The sequence below is a fragment of the Gorilla gorilla genome, chromosome 11, assembly GCF_029281585.2.
Source record: "Gorilla gorilla gorilla isolate KB3781 chromosome 11, NHGRI_mGorGor1-v2.1_pri, whole genome shotgun sequence".
NCBI classification, from domain to species: Eukaryota; Metazoa; Chordata; class Mammalia; order Primates; family Hominidae; genus Gorilla; species Gorilla gorilla.
Genome location: NC_073235.2, coordinates 25704637 through 25718604, shown reverse-complemented (window position 1 = coordinate 25718604; position 13968 = coordinate 25704637). Strand labels below are relative to the sequence as shown.

Below are 13968 nucleotides of genomic sequence, written 5' to 3'. Positions count from 1 at the left end.
AGAGAGAGAGTTGTAGTAATGTCTCACATAGCTACAATTTTCAACTATCAAAGGGAAATGAAACAGTGTTCAACTAAGATGACTCTACCCCCAAATGGGCCCTACTCTTCCCTGCCTCTGTACTTAACCCCCTGGTACTTTCCATTCTCCACCTCCATCAAAATCTCTCTCATGGTTTAAGACTCATGTCAAAAGCTGTATCTTCCATTCTTCTATCCCTATTTCCTTGGTCATTATGACTTCTATCTTACAAACTCCTAGTGACATTTGTTTTATTTATTTCTCTTCTTACAACTTCAGCCTTTGATTGCAGATATATATGAACTAGGCTTACATGTGCTCTCTCTCTCTGTCTCTGACTAATATATCGTTCCTTCTTTTCTTCCTTCTCTTCCTTGTTTTAGTGTTCTTTCATTACCTTCTCTCTCCTCTGTCTCTGACTAATATATCGTTCCTTCTTTTCTTCCTTCTCTTCCTTGTTTTAGTGTTCTTTCATTACCTTCTCTCTCCTCTGTCTCTGAATATTTACTATGAACCTATCATGGTCAAGATATTGTGCTGCAGATACAAAGATGAACGGACACCGACTATGGCTTTGAAGAGTATCATTCATTTAATCGGCAGATGTTTGTTGAGCACCATGAGTATGCTGGGTGCTGAAGAGAGAGAGAGAGGCTGACAAAAACATATGATGTGAGAGAAACCATCACAAGAGGTAAACAGCAGGTACACAGAGCACAGAATGCCTCAGGAGCTGATCAGAGAGGCCTTCTAGAGATAGCAATAGTAGAGGTGAAACCTGAGGCAAGTGCAGCCATATCCTAGGAGAGAAGGTGGAAAGTTCAATGGAGATTAGCCAGGGAAGAGGGAACAACATACCCAAAATCTCAGAGGCATGACAGAGTCTCTAACATTCTTGGATCTCATGTGATTCAATATACCTGACATGTAGGGGCGTTCTGACACACATACAAAAACTGTTTTGGCCCGAGAATTTTGTATTTATCACACCTGAGGTTTGCAGAAGATCAATGTGAGTTCTCTCTTAGTTGAAAGACTTGTAGCCTAAATTTTCTGTTTTTATTTCACATAGGAATAAAAAAGACAATAGTCACTTCTACTGTTCCCAAGTTTCACAAATCTTCTGAAGCCCATGTGGGAGCTATTGCAGACTGTATTATGCCATGGGTAGAGATAGCATAGAAGCAACTCAGGACATCAAGTAGGGAGAGGTAATTGAAGTTTTCATTTAGAAGAGTTAGTCAATAACCTTTTTCTTTCAATCTATGTCATTGAAAATCATTTTAGCGATGTTTCAGTCTACTTTCTCGCCACCTTGGAAGAAGTCATTTGGACATCTCCTTGGTAACTGAGAGTTTTCCAGAGCCCCAGCTCCTCCTGCAGAGTCTCTCATAGTACAGGACTGCAATGCAGACAGAGTGATAGAGGGCATAAAGCCAATCCTATTCTGTCTTTAAGGATGGAAAAATAGAGGACTTAAAGGCACATCTTACAAATTGTGGTTGATTTTCTTCAGTAAGCAGCTAGCCCTTAGCAGATTTTGTTTGACAAAAGTTTTGATTTTTTTCTTTTTTTTTTTTTTTCTCACCATTCCTGAGAAGATTCAAATGCAGGAAAGAAGGGGAAGGGAATGTGCTCAGCGTCTATTGTGGAATGTGTTTTTTTAAGTGTTTTTTTATGAATACAGTGGCAGTTATGGCAGATAGTCACTAATATCCATTCTCTCTTCCTTCTGTGGTAATAGAATTGCAGTGAGTGCATGGCTTAATGGCAGTTTTCAGCTTTCCATACTTTCATGGTTATGGCCATGTGGTCAAGTTCTCTCCAATAAGAATGTGAGTGGGAATAATTTGTGCCACTTCCAGGCTAGCGTGCTCCTTCTCCACTTGCTTTCCTTTTCCACCACTGATGGATGCAGCTGACAACAAGATCTAGATGATGGCAGAATCACAGTATGGAAAGATCACATGAAGGAAAGCACTTGCCTACTTGAACACGTTCACCTAGTAGACGAATGAGAGCTAAACACCTATTGTGTTTAAGTCATTGTGCATTGGACTCTATTTGACACTGCAATTTTGCCTACTTGAATAAATATACAATATCCTTTTAAGTAAATAGCATTATCTCCATCATAAAGCTGAGGAAACTGAAGTCCAGCAAGTTTGAAAAATTTGGCACCCAGGATTAAAACATAGGGTAAATCCAGCTATTTGCAATTATTCTTCAACAGGAAAAAAAAAAAAAACGGTTTATAAAACTCCAGAAAATTAGTAAGGAGGAAAATCACTGGAACTAGGTATTTGAGCAGAGATTCTGAGATGCCAGATCTAGGAGTACATTTTTGTCATTCAACTCTGTCTTCCTCAACATATTCACAATTCCCATTCCCCTCTGCCTTTCTCTAGCTTCTCAAAATTGACAGAGAGGCTTATAGAGAGGGAGGTTTTATATTTCAAAAAATCCTAAATAATTCTAAACATATTCTTTATTTTATTCAATGTCTTCTGCTGCCCAGTTCATGAGGCTGCATTCTTTCTCAGTAAAAAAATATGTTGTTGAAATGGTCCTCTCTCAGCAATATTAAAACATGATAGAAAAATGTATATGGCGATTTTGTCTGTGGTGAATGTATGAGTGATTTTATACTCTTCTGATTTTTGCATATAACATAGTTTCCCTTATCAACATTTTGTTCTTTTATAAGCTGAGAATTTTATTACTCATATGTGATTTATTGCATAAAGAATATGTACAGCAATTTGGGAGCTGATGATATAATATAGGACTTTTGCTGTTTCTGTGACCATCATTATTTTTAAAATGAAAATTCTTAAGCCTTAACTGTTTCTCTTTTACCCTCAATAGTTCACAACTAGACTTCCTCATCATGCTTTAAAGTTTTTCCTTCATCTATTCTAATTAGTATATGATAAGAACTTACATGAAGAATGGAAACAAGGAAATAAATTGACAAGAAATTTTGCTTGCAAAGAATAAAATAACAAAAGACTGATCAAAGCTAAACCAAACCAAGACAAACGAAAACAAAAAATAGAGAATGATTTAGCATTAAAGTTTCTGCAAATTTGTCTAAAGAAAATCATAGCTCCCTTTTTCCCACAGTAAAAAAATTTAGCTTATTAATCTCCCCCAAATTAACCAAAATGGAATAGCTGTTGTTACCATTCATCAACACATCATGTTAAAAATTTTCTGAGCCCAAGAGCTTCAGCCAAAGCTTTTAAAATGGAGGGATGCTGTCTGGGTGATAATTGCCGAGGACTCTTTCCTGCTGTTGAAGATGCTCCCCGCATTACCGCTGATAGGGAAGACACCCAGGGTTGCCATGGTTGCTATGGCAAATATTTTGTTCTTTCCACCAAACAATAAATGTGTTTTCACAAATGATGAAAGTAGCCTGAAGAAACGATTTGTAGTCGCTATAAAAACGCACTGCACCCACACTAGCTTCTTGTTTCTGAATTATTCTCTAAATTGGGGGTATAACATACATACAAATAAGTGCATTTGGCAAGTTGAAGGCGTTGACTAAGGCAATGCTGTCTGTAATTTTGGCTGATGTATCAATGGCTGTTAACTACAAAAATTCCTATAAACTCTGCAGTTTAAATTTAAAGGATATTTAAAGAAGTTTACACTTAAAGGGAAAACTTGCATTTAAAGAAAAAATAATCTCACCTTAGAGAACATCTGGAATTGTTCAAATGTTTGACCAACAAAAGATCCAAAATGATTTGGAGGCTATGTCTTAGTTATTTCTAGCATACTCCAAGCCTCATACTCTACAAACTATATTATTTGACTTTGGAGGAATAGATGGAATAGAGATGCTGTACCAAAAGTCAGGCAATCTGGTTCAAGACCCAGCTCTGTTCCAGATGTCACACTAGATGAGAGATTCTCAAATGATCTCCATCATGCAAACAGGATAGTGGGTAGCGTTTCCAAGATCATAAACTAGGAAGTAGTAATGCAGGAGCTCCAGACCCAGGAAACCTGCATCCAGCACCCAGGTCTTCCCTGGGCTACAAGTGGCCTCTCAAGTGCACCAACAAATCCCTCAGGTCCTCGTCCTCCTGCTTCCTCATAAGAGCAATTCTCACTAGAAACATAATTCACCTTGACATTGTTTCCAGTATCTCAGTTGATTCTCATGGAAATCAGCAGTAGCCTTTTTTAAATTTTTTCAAAGCAGCCTCAATGGGCCAGGCAGCTAACCCAGATGTATGGCTAAAGACTGCACTCCAACCCAGTTCTAATTTCAAGTCCCTGCCTGAGGTTTCAATAGGAACCAACATCTTAAGAAACCAAGAATAGACTTGTATGGAAAATTCTAAGCAATTGTGTTTTGTTGTTGTTGTTGCTGTTGTTGTTTTTTCTTTTGAGACAGAGTCTTGCTCTGTCGCCCAGGCTGGAGTGCAATGGTGTGATCTCGGCTCACTTCAACCTCTGCCTCATGGGTTGACGCGATTCTCCCAACTTAGCCTCCCGAGTAGCTGGGATTACAGGCGTGTGCCACCACATCCAGCTAATTTTTGTATTTTTAGTAGAGACAGGGTTTCACCATGTTGGCCAGACTGCTCTCGAACTCCTGATCTCAGGTGATCCACCCCCCATCTCAGCCTCCCTGAGTGCTGGGATTACAGGTGTGAGTCACCATGCCCAGCTGCAGTTTTAAGTAAGAAAAACAAAACAAAACAAAACCAGATCTCCTGCCTCCCAGTCACTCCATGCTCACTTCTATATACCAAGACACTTATTGCTAATCCTACATTCCAAACTGCACACACTGGGGTAGGCTGTAAGCATGAAGCAGAATAACCAGTAGAAAATGCAGAAATTCCTCAGTTTCTACACTTATTTCCACTTCTAACTCAAAAAGGGAAATGAGAAGTGATTGATGTCACACACTGGAAATGGGCACAAAATGGATTATATCTCTGCAAAACGATATTTCACAACCGTCTTTCAGAAAAAGAGAGTACATTTGGTCCAAGACCAACTGGAGTTGAAAGTGTCATACACACACATAGCAGCATAGCATTTTCATGCCTAATCTGTTTTTTTTTTTCTTTCTTTTCTCTTTTGACAGAGTCTTGCTCCTGTCACCCAGGCTGGAGTGCAATGGCGTGATTTCGGCTCACTGCAACTTCTGCCTCCTGGGTTCAAGGGATTCTCCTGCCTCAGCCTCCTGAGAAGCTGGGATTACAGATGCCCGCCACTACACCCGGCTAATTTTTTGTATTTTTAGTAGAGACGGGGTTTCATCATGTTGGCCAGGCTGATCTTGAACTCCTGACCTCCAGGTGATCCACCCGCCTTGTCCTCCCAAAATGCTAGGATTATAGGCATGAGCCACCATGCCTGGCCACACCTAATCTGTTTTAAAAATACAGCCTGACCATTTTTTTTAAAGCCTAAAATAAACCCTATAGGAAACAAGTTTCCCAGGCAGTTACTTCTGCTGTCTTCCAGAAGGCCCTATGAAACTACAAGCATATTCTCACAAATTACTGTGAGGCTAACTTGAATCACTAGCCACATCTTTAATTATTAAATGGTCGATGCCTCTGTAAGTAAAAGTTCTAGATGTTTTAGGGACACAGCTACCTGGTAATGGTAATGAATAACAGAAAGAGGCTCTCCCATAAATATCGAACATTATGCAGTATGTGTAAGAGTAATAACAACATTCACAGACATGCTTGTAGCACTCAGAAGGGCTTCCTGCTCCTCCCTGTAGAACAGGATCACCCATGTGTAATAGGACCTGTGGCTGGGCAAGAATCTTTGAGGAGGGAAGCTGTTGGCAAGAACCCTGGGCGTAATCTTTCTGCTCCTGGGCAGGTGCAGGAAGGCTAAGGTGTTGCAGCCTGGTCCAGGCCACGCCTCCTGCACTTCCAGTTCCACATTAATTAGGGACTAAGGAGTTAACCAGGGGAAAATAAAGTGGGAACTTGGCTCACGCCTGTAATCCTAGCACTTTGGGAGGCCAAGGCGGGCGGATCATCTGAGGTCAGGAATTCAAGACCAGTGTGGCCAACATGGTGAAACCCTGTCTCTACTCAAAATACAAAAATTAACAGGGCATGGTGATGTGTGCCTGTAATCCCAGCTACTCGGGAGGCTGAGGCAGGAGAATCACTTGAACCCGGGAAGCAGAGGTTTCAATGAGCCAAGATCATGACACTGCAATCCAGCCTGGGCAACAGAGTGGGACTTCATCACTAAATAAATAAATAAATAAATAAAGTGGGAACTTGCCAACACACCATGTGGGTTGCAAAAATGATAAACACCTGTAAGAAAATCTGGAATGACCCTGATTGAGACCAGTCTGCAGAAAACAACAAAGGAGCTTTTAAGAGGAGGTTCACCTAAGCGAGTGGGGATTTTGGATAATAATCAGACCCGGTTATTACAGTTGATGGCTGCCAAAAGAGTAATGTCTAGGGAGAGTGATTCTGTGTATGACTTAGTTTGGCTTTCCTGGAAGTCATTTACAACACAAGGATTTGAATGCAAGTAGTTCATTTGGGAAGTGATCCCAGGAAGATGAGGCAGAGCAGAAAGGAAAGCCCATCTGTGGGACATCATCAGGACATCATCCCTGTGAGTGAGTTTCATCCCAGTGGGATAGGAAGCACCTTAGGGTTATCTCATTTGAGTGGGAGGGAGCTGGGGTTTTTATACACCAACTTGGTCAGGTATTAATTGAGAGCTTCTGAAGAGCAGGATGGCATCTAAAGCACAGAGAGAAACACCGAGAGGAGAAGCTTAGCTATTAGGGTTGAAAGTGGTCTTGTTGAGGATGTTCTCAGGTCTCTATCCAGATCATCTCTAGCAGGTGAACTCATCCTTCAGCTGTGAGTGCTAGATGACAACTAGAACTATCCCCTTTTCCGGAGATTTGTCCTTGGCCAAAGAGAAGCCTTCTTGCCTGGGAGCTATCACTTCCCATGTCCTCAACTCAGCGAGTGTCAGATTTATACAAAGTTCAAAAGGCTGGTCCCAGTGTCTCAAGGCATGACAGACTTTATAGTGTAGTCTGAGGTCTAGAACATCTTTGTGGCATCTGAAGGAATCTTGACTTCAGTGGGGACTATACTCTTGCTAGCTTTCCCCTCTGTCTTACCCTGCTTCCCTCACGCCCTATCTCCAGAGACCACCGCCTCAATAATTACTTCCACAAAAAGTCCTGTCTCTGCTCAGCTTCCAAGATGCTGGCTTTTGGCTGAAATGGCGAAGTCTGAGGCATATGAGCAGGAACAGCCTCTGAGACAGTGTGTGAACCTGGCTTCACACTGGTGTGTCTGTCAGTGTCTATAGTGAGAAAGCTGTGTTATCATTTTGAAAGATGCTCAGTACTCAAGACAGTTTTGCTGATGTCCTCCAATAAATATCTTCCCTTTGGAAAAATGGAGCAATCAAGGCCCTGATGGAGCAGGAAAGGAGGTCTGTCTGCCTGTTTCATAGTTCAGAAGTTATAAAAGAAGTGAGGGGGTTTGGCAGGAGAGCAGTCTGGGCTGGGAAGAATTGGAGTTCAGACCCAAGATGGATATTCCATATTCATGACCCCTACAGACCAAGGGCTGATTCATGTGTGCATGAAAACACCCAGGCATTTTAAAAATCTTGGATGGGAGTGTCATGTATATAAAACTTAAAGGCTTTAAAACTAATTGTTCAATATGGTAGTGAATATTTAAATTTAAATTTCACTTAAAATAAATTAAAAATTGAATTTCCTAGTCACAGTAGCCACATTTAAATACTTAGTAGCCGTGTTGCTAGTGAATACCTTGCATAGCACACTTACACATACTTCTATCCTTGCAGAATTTTCTATCGGCCAGTGCTGTTGTAAAATTTCTCTTATAAAATGAGTAGAGGCTCAGTTCAATTTCAACTTGGCAAATCAATACACTCTAACTCTGCCCATCTGCTGCTCAGGACTAAGAGATTGTTAGTGGATTCTAGTGGATTATGTATACCTGATTTTATATATATATATATAGAAGATTCAGCAGCAAGGTAAAACACTGTTCCTGTTTTTAGGCATATGGAGAAAAATTACTCTCCCAAGATTATCAAAGGGAAAAGGGAGAACTGGAATTGGAAGTGATTTGAAACTGCAGATCTCATATTGATGACATTACCACTTACATTTTTTTTCTCATGAGCAATATATACTTTATGCACAGTTGAGCGTATTACATTTAACTTAGATTCTTGGAGCAATTTTCTTTTAAAAGACAGTGTCTGGTCGAATTCTGGTGTTTTTGAGTTTAAAATGTCACTTTCTACCTTGTGACTTTGGATAAGTGATTTCCCTACTTCTATAAAATTAGTATGGTTAGTGTCTACCATACCATGGATAAAATTATATATATATATATATATATATATATATATATATATATATATATAAACTCACAGGCATCACAACTATGGACACAAAATGATTAAATATGAGTGTATTGAATTGTATTACTGTGAAAGAAAGAGAGAGAAAGGAGAGAAAGAGGAGAGAGAGAAGGAGAGGAGGAGAGAGAGAAGGAGAGGAGGAGAGAGAGAAGGAGAGAAAGGGAGAGAGAAAGGGATAGAATGAAGATTTATAGACATGGTTGATTATTCTCTATCAGATAATGAATGTAAATTCAGCGATGGTAATTCCATCCTCCTTGACTGTGATTGTTTCAGGACTGGGCAGATGACCAAATTGTGGAAGCTGGTGAAATAGGAAAGGGTGATTCTGGGTCTTGGATCCTTGAAGAGTTTCAGTGCTCTAAGAAGTGCTTCCCAAAGTTTTGTGAGCATCAGAATCACTTAAGGAACTTGGAAAAACATAGGTTTCTACTGCCAGAATTTCTAATTTAGTAGGTTGGTGTGAGTCTAGATAATCTACATTTTTATCAAGTTCCTAGGAGATGTTCATTATGCTGCTATTCCAGGGCTCACACTCTGATAGCTTAAAAAACAAGCCACAGGAGGTCGTGGTCTCATTGATTCCCAGAATGTTGTAAAGCTGGCTGAGATGTTGGGCAGGCTTATCAGTTCCAGGACAATGCTGCCACTGAGGATGGTATTGTTGAATTAAATCTGCCAGCCCTGGAGCCTGCCCTTTTTGAGAATTTCCTTTTGTTTTTAATAATTAATTTTTACCTTTAATCCTTTTGTAATGAAAAAAAAAACCCACAGATACAAAAAGTCTCACAAAATGAATGTTCAGCTTAATAAAGTATTATAAGGTAAAGGATCTTGTAACCCCCTGTTCTGGAAATAGAAATATGAATGCCTTTCAATCTTTATGTGCCTAATCTGAATAATTTAATATTTTTCAACCAGTGTGAGCTGGATTTTCTGTTATTTACACACAGAAGCACACCAATAAAGATACCCCAGAACGCTTTCTGATTGCCATGGATATTTTTTGTAGAAAAGATTCATTAGAAGCCAGTCGTTAGCAAAACAAATGATAAAAGTTCTTTGATAAAATCTGGATTTTTAATGAAACATTTTCATTGGCTAGAAAATTAAAGTCCAGACACGATCAACCAATTGCGTAGATGAATATAACTGAAATAAGCAAGGAGTGAGATACTCAAAAGGAGAAATGAGGAGGGGGTCACCATGAAAGAAGGAGTCTTCAAATTGAAAATCTGGAGAAAGATGAACTAAAGGATTATATTAACTCCCATTTTCTGTTTCTTTGGCGTTTGTTATATGTTACCATTTTCACTTCTCATGGAGAATTCAGTAAACCTAAACTCATCTTTTTAAGGACATGTCCACAATGTTTAAATGAAAGGCTTCTCGAGAAGAAGACTCCAGTATCCAACAACATATCCAGTAGACTCCTTCTAACTATTCCCGGTTAGACAAAGGAAAAACATCTACCACACAATGTTCCAGCTGAACATAGCTTATTTCCTCCTAAATGTGACACACATTGAAAACATTGTAAACTGACATTGTAAATTGATGTTATAAACTGCCAATCACTAGACAAATATGTCACTAATAATCATGCTCTTAATTCTATTCTTACAGTTTTGTTGCAATGCTTTAAGTTAAATTCAATGAACTAATGAATTAAAGAAGCTCTTGTCTCTTTGCAAAGTGTTAGAAACATCAAAGTGGTGGTTTACTGCATTTCATGGAGTGCTGCTTAGAAGTCATCGCAACCTGGCCTTTCAAAAGAAGTGACTTACAATCAGGAAAAAAAAAAAAGTAAAGGATGAAGTACATGAATTTCGCTTCTTTCTTGGAACTTTTTTTTTTTTTGTGCCAAATGGTGATGTTCAAATCTTTTGATTAGTAGCCAGTAACAAATTTTCTATAATCCCTTTCCTTCTCCTCCTCCTCATCATGTGGTTTTGCAATTAGCCAGCCTGAATAGAGGGCTATCACATTGAATTTGTCTCCATCTGATACAGGGTCCCAAGGCTCCTATTAAATAGCAGAAGATTTCTGTCCTGTATCTTTCAATGATCTATAGCTGTCCTAGTAAAAGAAGAGGCCTAAGGCATTGTTTAAATATCCAGGTCAAGGTTAGTTTTTCCCTCAGGCATATTAGGCCACACAGTATGATTTTAGGGGCATTCAAAAGGCAAGATATATAGATTTCTCTTTCTTCCTTGATGTCTGAAAATCTATTATTTTAGTTAAAATACTGAGAACACTAAGGGAATATCAAAATTACCTGAAAGCTAATTATGTCAAGAGCACCTTTATTCAGACTAAGATCTTACATCAACATCAATAAAGATATTGATTAATGTGGAATAGACAGACCTAGATTCAAATTCAAGCCCTACCAAAATTAGCTGTGTAGTTTTGGGCCACTGACTTAACCTCTCTGACTCTGTTTCTCCATCTTAAAAAATGAGAAAAATGAGTACCAGAGTACCGAAGTGATGACAGAAATGAAGAACAAAAGTTTTCAACACAATTCCTTCTTTTTAATAACTTAGCCAACTTTGATTTCTTTCTACTCTCTCCTACCCCTAAGATCCACAGTAAATAAGTCATAGAGGTGAGAACTGAAATAACAAAAGGTTCAGTGATACTCTAGAATGCTGCATCTCAAATTTCAATTTGCAGAAGCACCAGCTGTTAATGCACGGGTTCTGATCCAGGAGTTCTGGGTAGAAGCCAAGATTCTGCATTTGTAACAAGCTCCTGGTGGATGTCCCAGCTTCTACCCACCATACACAATTCGAGTGGGAAGGGAGAGTGTGATGAAACAGAGGAAAGCATAGATTTGGATGCTTACCATGCCTGGGACAGCTAGGACAGGACACAAGAAAGGAAAGGTGCTGAAAAGAGAGAAGGGTGGTTCACAGGGAGAGGGGGTAATCCACTGACCATTTCTGTATAGCTTACTGTCTTTTAAAACACATTAGAGGCTGGGCGCAGTGGCTCACGCCTGTAATATCAGCACTTTGGGAGGCCAGGGCAGGTGGATCACCTAAGGTCAGGAATTCAACACCAGCCTGACCAATATGGTGAAACCCTGTCTCTACTAAAAATATGAAAATTAGCCGGGCACAGTGGCGTGCACCTGTAGTCCCAGCTACTCAGGAGGCTGAGACAGGAGAATTGCTTGAACCTGGGAGGCAGAGGTTGCAGTGAGCTGAGATCATGCCACAGCACCCCAGCCTGGGTGACAGAGTGAGACTCTGTCTCAAGAAAAAAAAATTTATATATATATATATATATATATATATATATATATATATATATACACACACACACACACAAAATAAATAAATAAAAAATAAAACAGAGTAGATTAGATCTATATTCTGTGGGGCTTAATAAATCCAGAGAGAAGACTCATGTTGTCTCCAGAGAGCAGATGTTGTAGTGTTGTTTATGAAATTGGGTTCCCAGGATTTTCCCTTGTAATCTGGAAAAAGTCCCTAGACAGCTGAAATGCTAATTGTGCAAATTAACCCTGATTTCTGCTTGCTTCCAACCCTCATCTCCTCATGGATGGCCTGATGACATCATGATGAAAACCAACTTCAGAACACCCTTAGGGTCCTTAGCAATTTGTAACAAGTACTGCCCAAGGAAGTGGTATGGGGGGTGGTAAGTGTGCATGGAATCTGTGCCAAAGCGGGAGGTAAGGATTTTAAATCTTTTTATCCATCCATGAGCCCAGGGAGCTGAAAATGCCTTGACATAAGAAATCAAATTCTCCATGGCAACAAAACTGTCATGCTAGAAACACACAATCTCAACTTACACAGGCAAGCATTTCAAAAAATACATTGAGTGAAGAAGATGGATTAAAATTTCAAGGAACAAATGACAAACATAATTGTTTTCAAACTCTATTTGGAAAAAAAACATGCAATAGAAAAATACAAACCTCTCCTCTCATGGGGCCAAAGACATCTATTTCTATTTTCCTTTTAATCATCTAAAGTAACTTAAATCCTTCCCCTTCATTTTCAAGAAGGCCTAACCCACAACTCCGTGGCTTCGTGCTATACCACCAACCCCTGCACTTCCTGCTGACAGTAAGTGCTTCTCTGAAGCCCAGCTGACTCTAATGCCCAGATCAAAAGCTTTCTTGCCACAAAACAAATCATATTTGACAAAGACTGATCCGTCCTAAGCCACAATTATATAGATTGAGTTGGCAACCTAAGTTAATGGTGATCTGACCTCCAATTTAATGTATTTTGTTGTGTTTTTTTTTTCCTTTTTCCAAAAGTAATGAGTTCTCTTCCTTGCTTTTCATTTTAGTTTGTGTGTGATGAGATGAAGGCTGAAGTGTTTGTGGAAGTAAGAGAACAAAAATTCTATTTGGCAAATCCCTTCTGTCCATGAGATAGCAGCATGGAGACTATTATAGCTGGGCTTTAACTATTAATCCCCTCCTCGTGTGCTGGATTGCCCAGACCTTGATGGGCACAGCAATACCTACAGCCCAACAGCTGTTTCCAAGGGTGTGTTTTCTCTCAGAAAAATTAGTTTGTTATTGATGGAACTCATTAAACTTGGTTTACCTAGGGTTGGGGGAGCTCATCGGTTAAGATTTGCCCAGCACATTTTTCCTTTAGTCTTTATTTCAATGTTTGAGTTGGTCTTTTCTGCTATGGCAAACTGATCAGTTATGCACACTTTCTTCCTGGGTATAGGGCAGACATGTGTCTACCTGAGTTCTGAGCACACGTAGGGGTAAAGTGTTCCCCTTTATGTTCAATGTTTGCCAAGGTTTTATATAATCATCAAGGGACTCAGCAATTTTCAATGGTGCCCAAAAACTTGCAGGGGAGCTCATCAGTGTGAAATAGTTCAGCAGTGATGACATACAAGGATATTATTGAGGACATTCTATCCTTTTGAGGGGGATTTGATGCTCTGAAGGTCATGGGTTTTACAATTTAAATTTCATCTTGAGTGGGATACCCAGTGGGATACCAGGATGTTCCTTGACAAGAGTGTTGGAAGGCTGAATGGTACAGAGTAGAAGAAATTCACTAATTACTGTAATAAATGAACCAATGAATAAATGTGTTAAGGAAACACTATCTAAAGCTTTGAAATCATAAGAAAATATAGTATGATCTTTCAGTATCCTCCTGGAACAATTTGAAGCAAATCCATTTAACAATTATCTAATTTTCCAGAAAAATGCACATGTCATTTGGTTTGGCTACTTCCTGGGTGATCAGAGCTTAGATACTGTGAAGTTGTCATATGCTAACTTATAAATGTGTGCCCAATAGAGAAGGTATAACCCCCAAGTTTTATAACCCTGTAAGACATTGTGATAGTTACTATTAGGTGTCAAGTTGACTGGGTTAAGGGATATCCAGACAGCTGGTAAAGTGTTATTTTTGGTTATATCTGTGAGGGTGTTGATGGAAAATATTGGCATTTGAATCAGTAGAAAGATTCACC

The 13968-nt window shown here is 39.4% G+C and overlaps 1 protein-coding gene across 1 annotated transcript in view; it reads right to left on the bottom strand.

Moving 5' to 3' along the window:
* The window catches only part of CNTNAP5 (contactin associated protein family member 5), an 870373-nt gene that overhangs the window by 659321 nt on the left and 197084 nt on the right, over positions 1–13968 (bottom strand). The window lies entirely within an intron of this gene.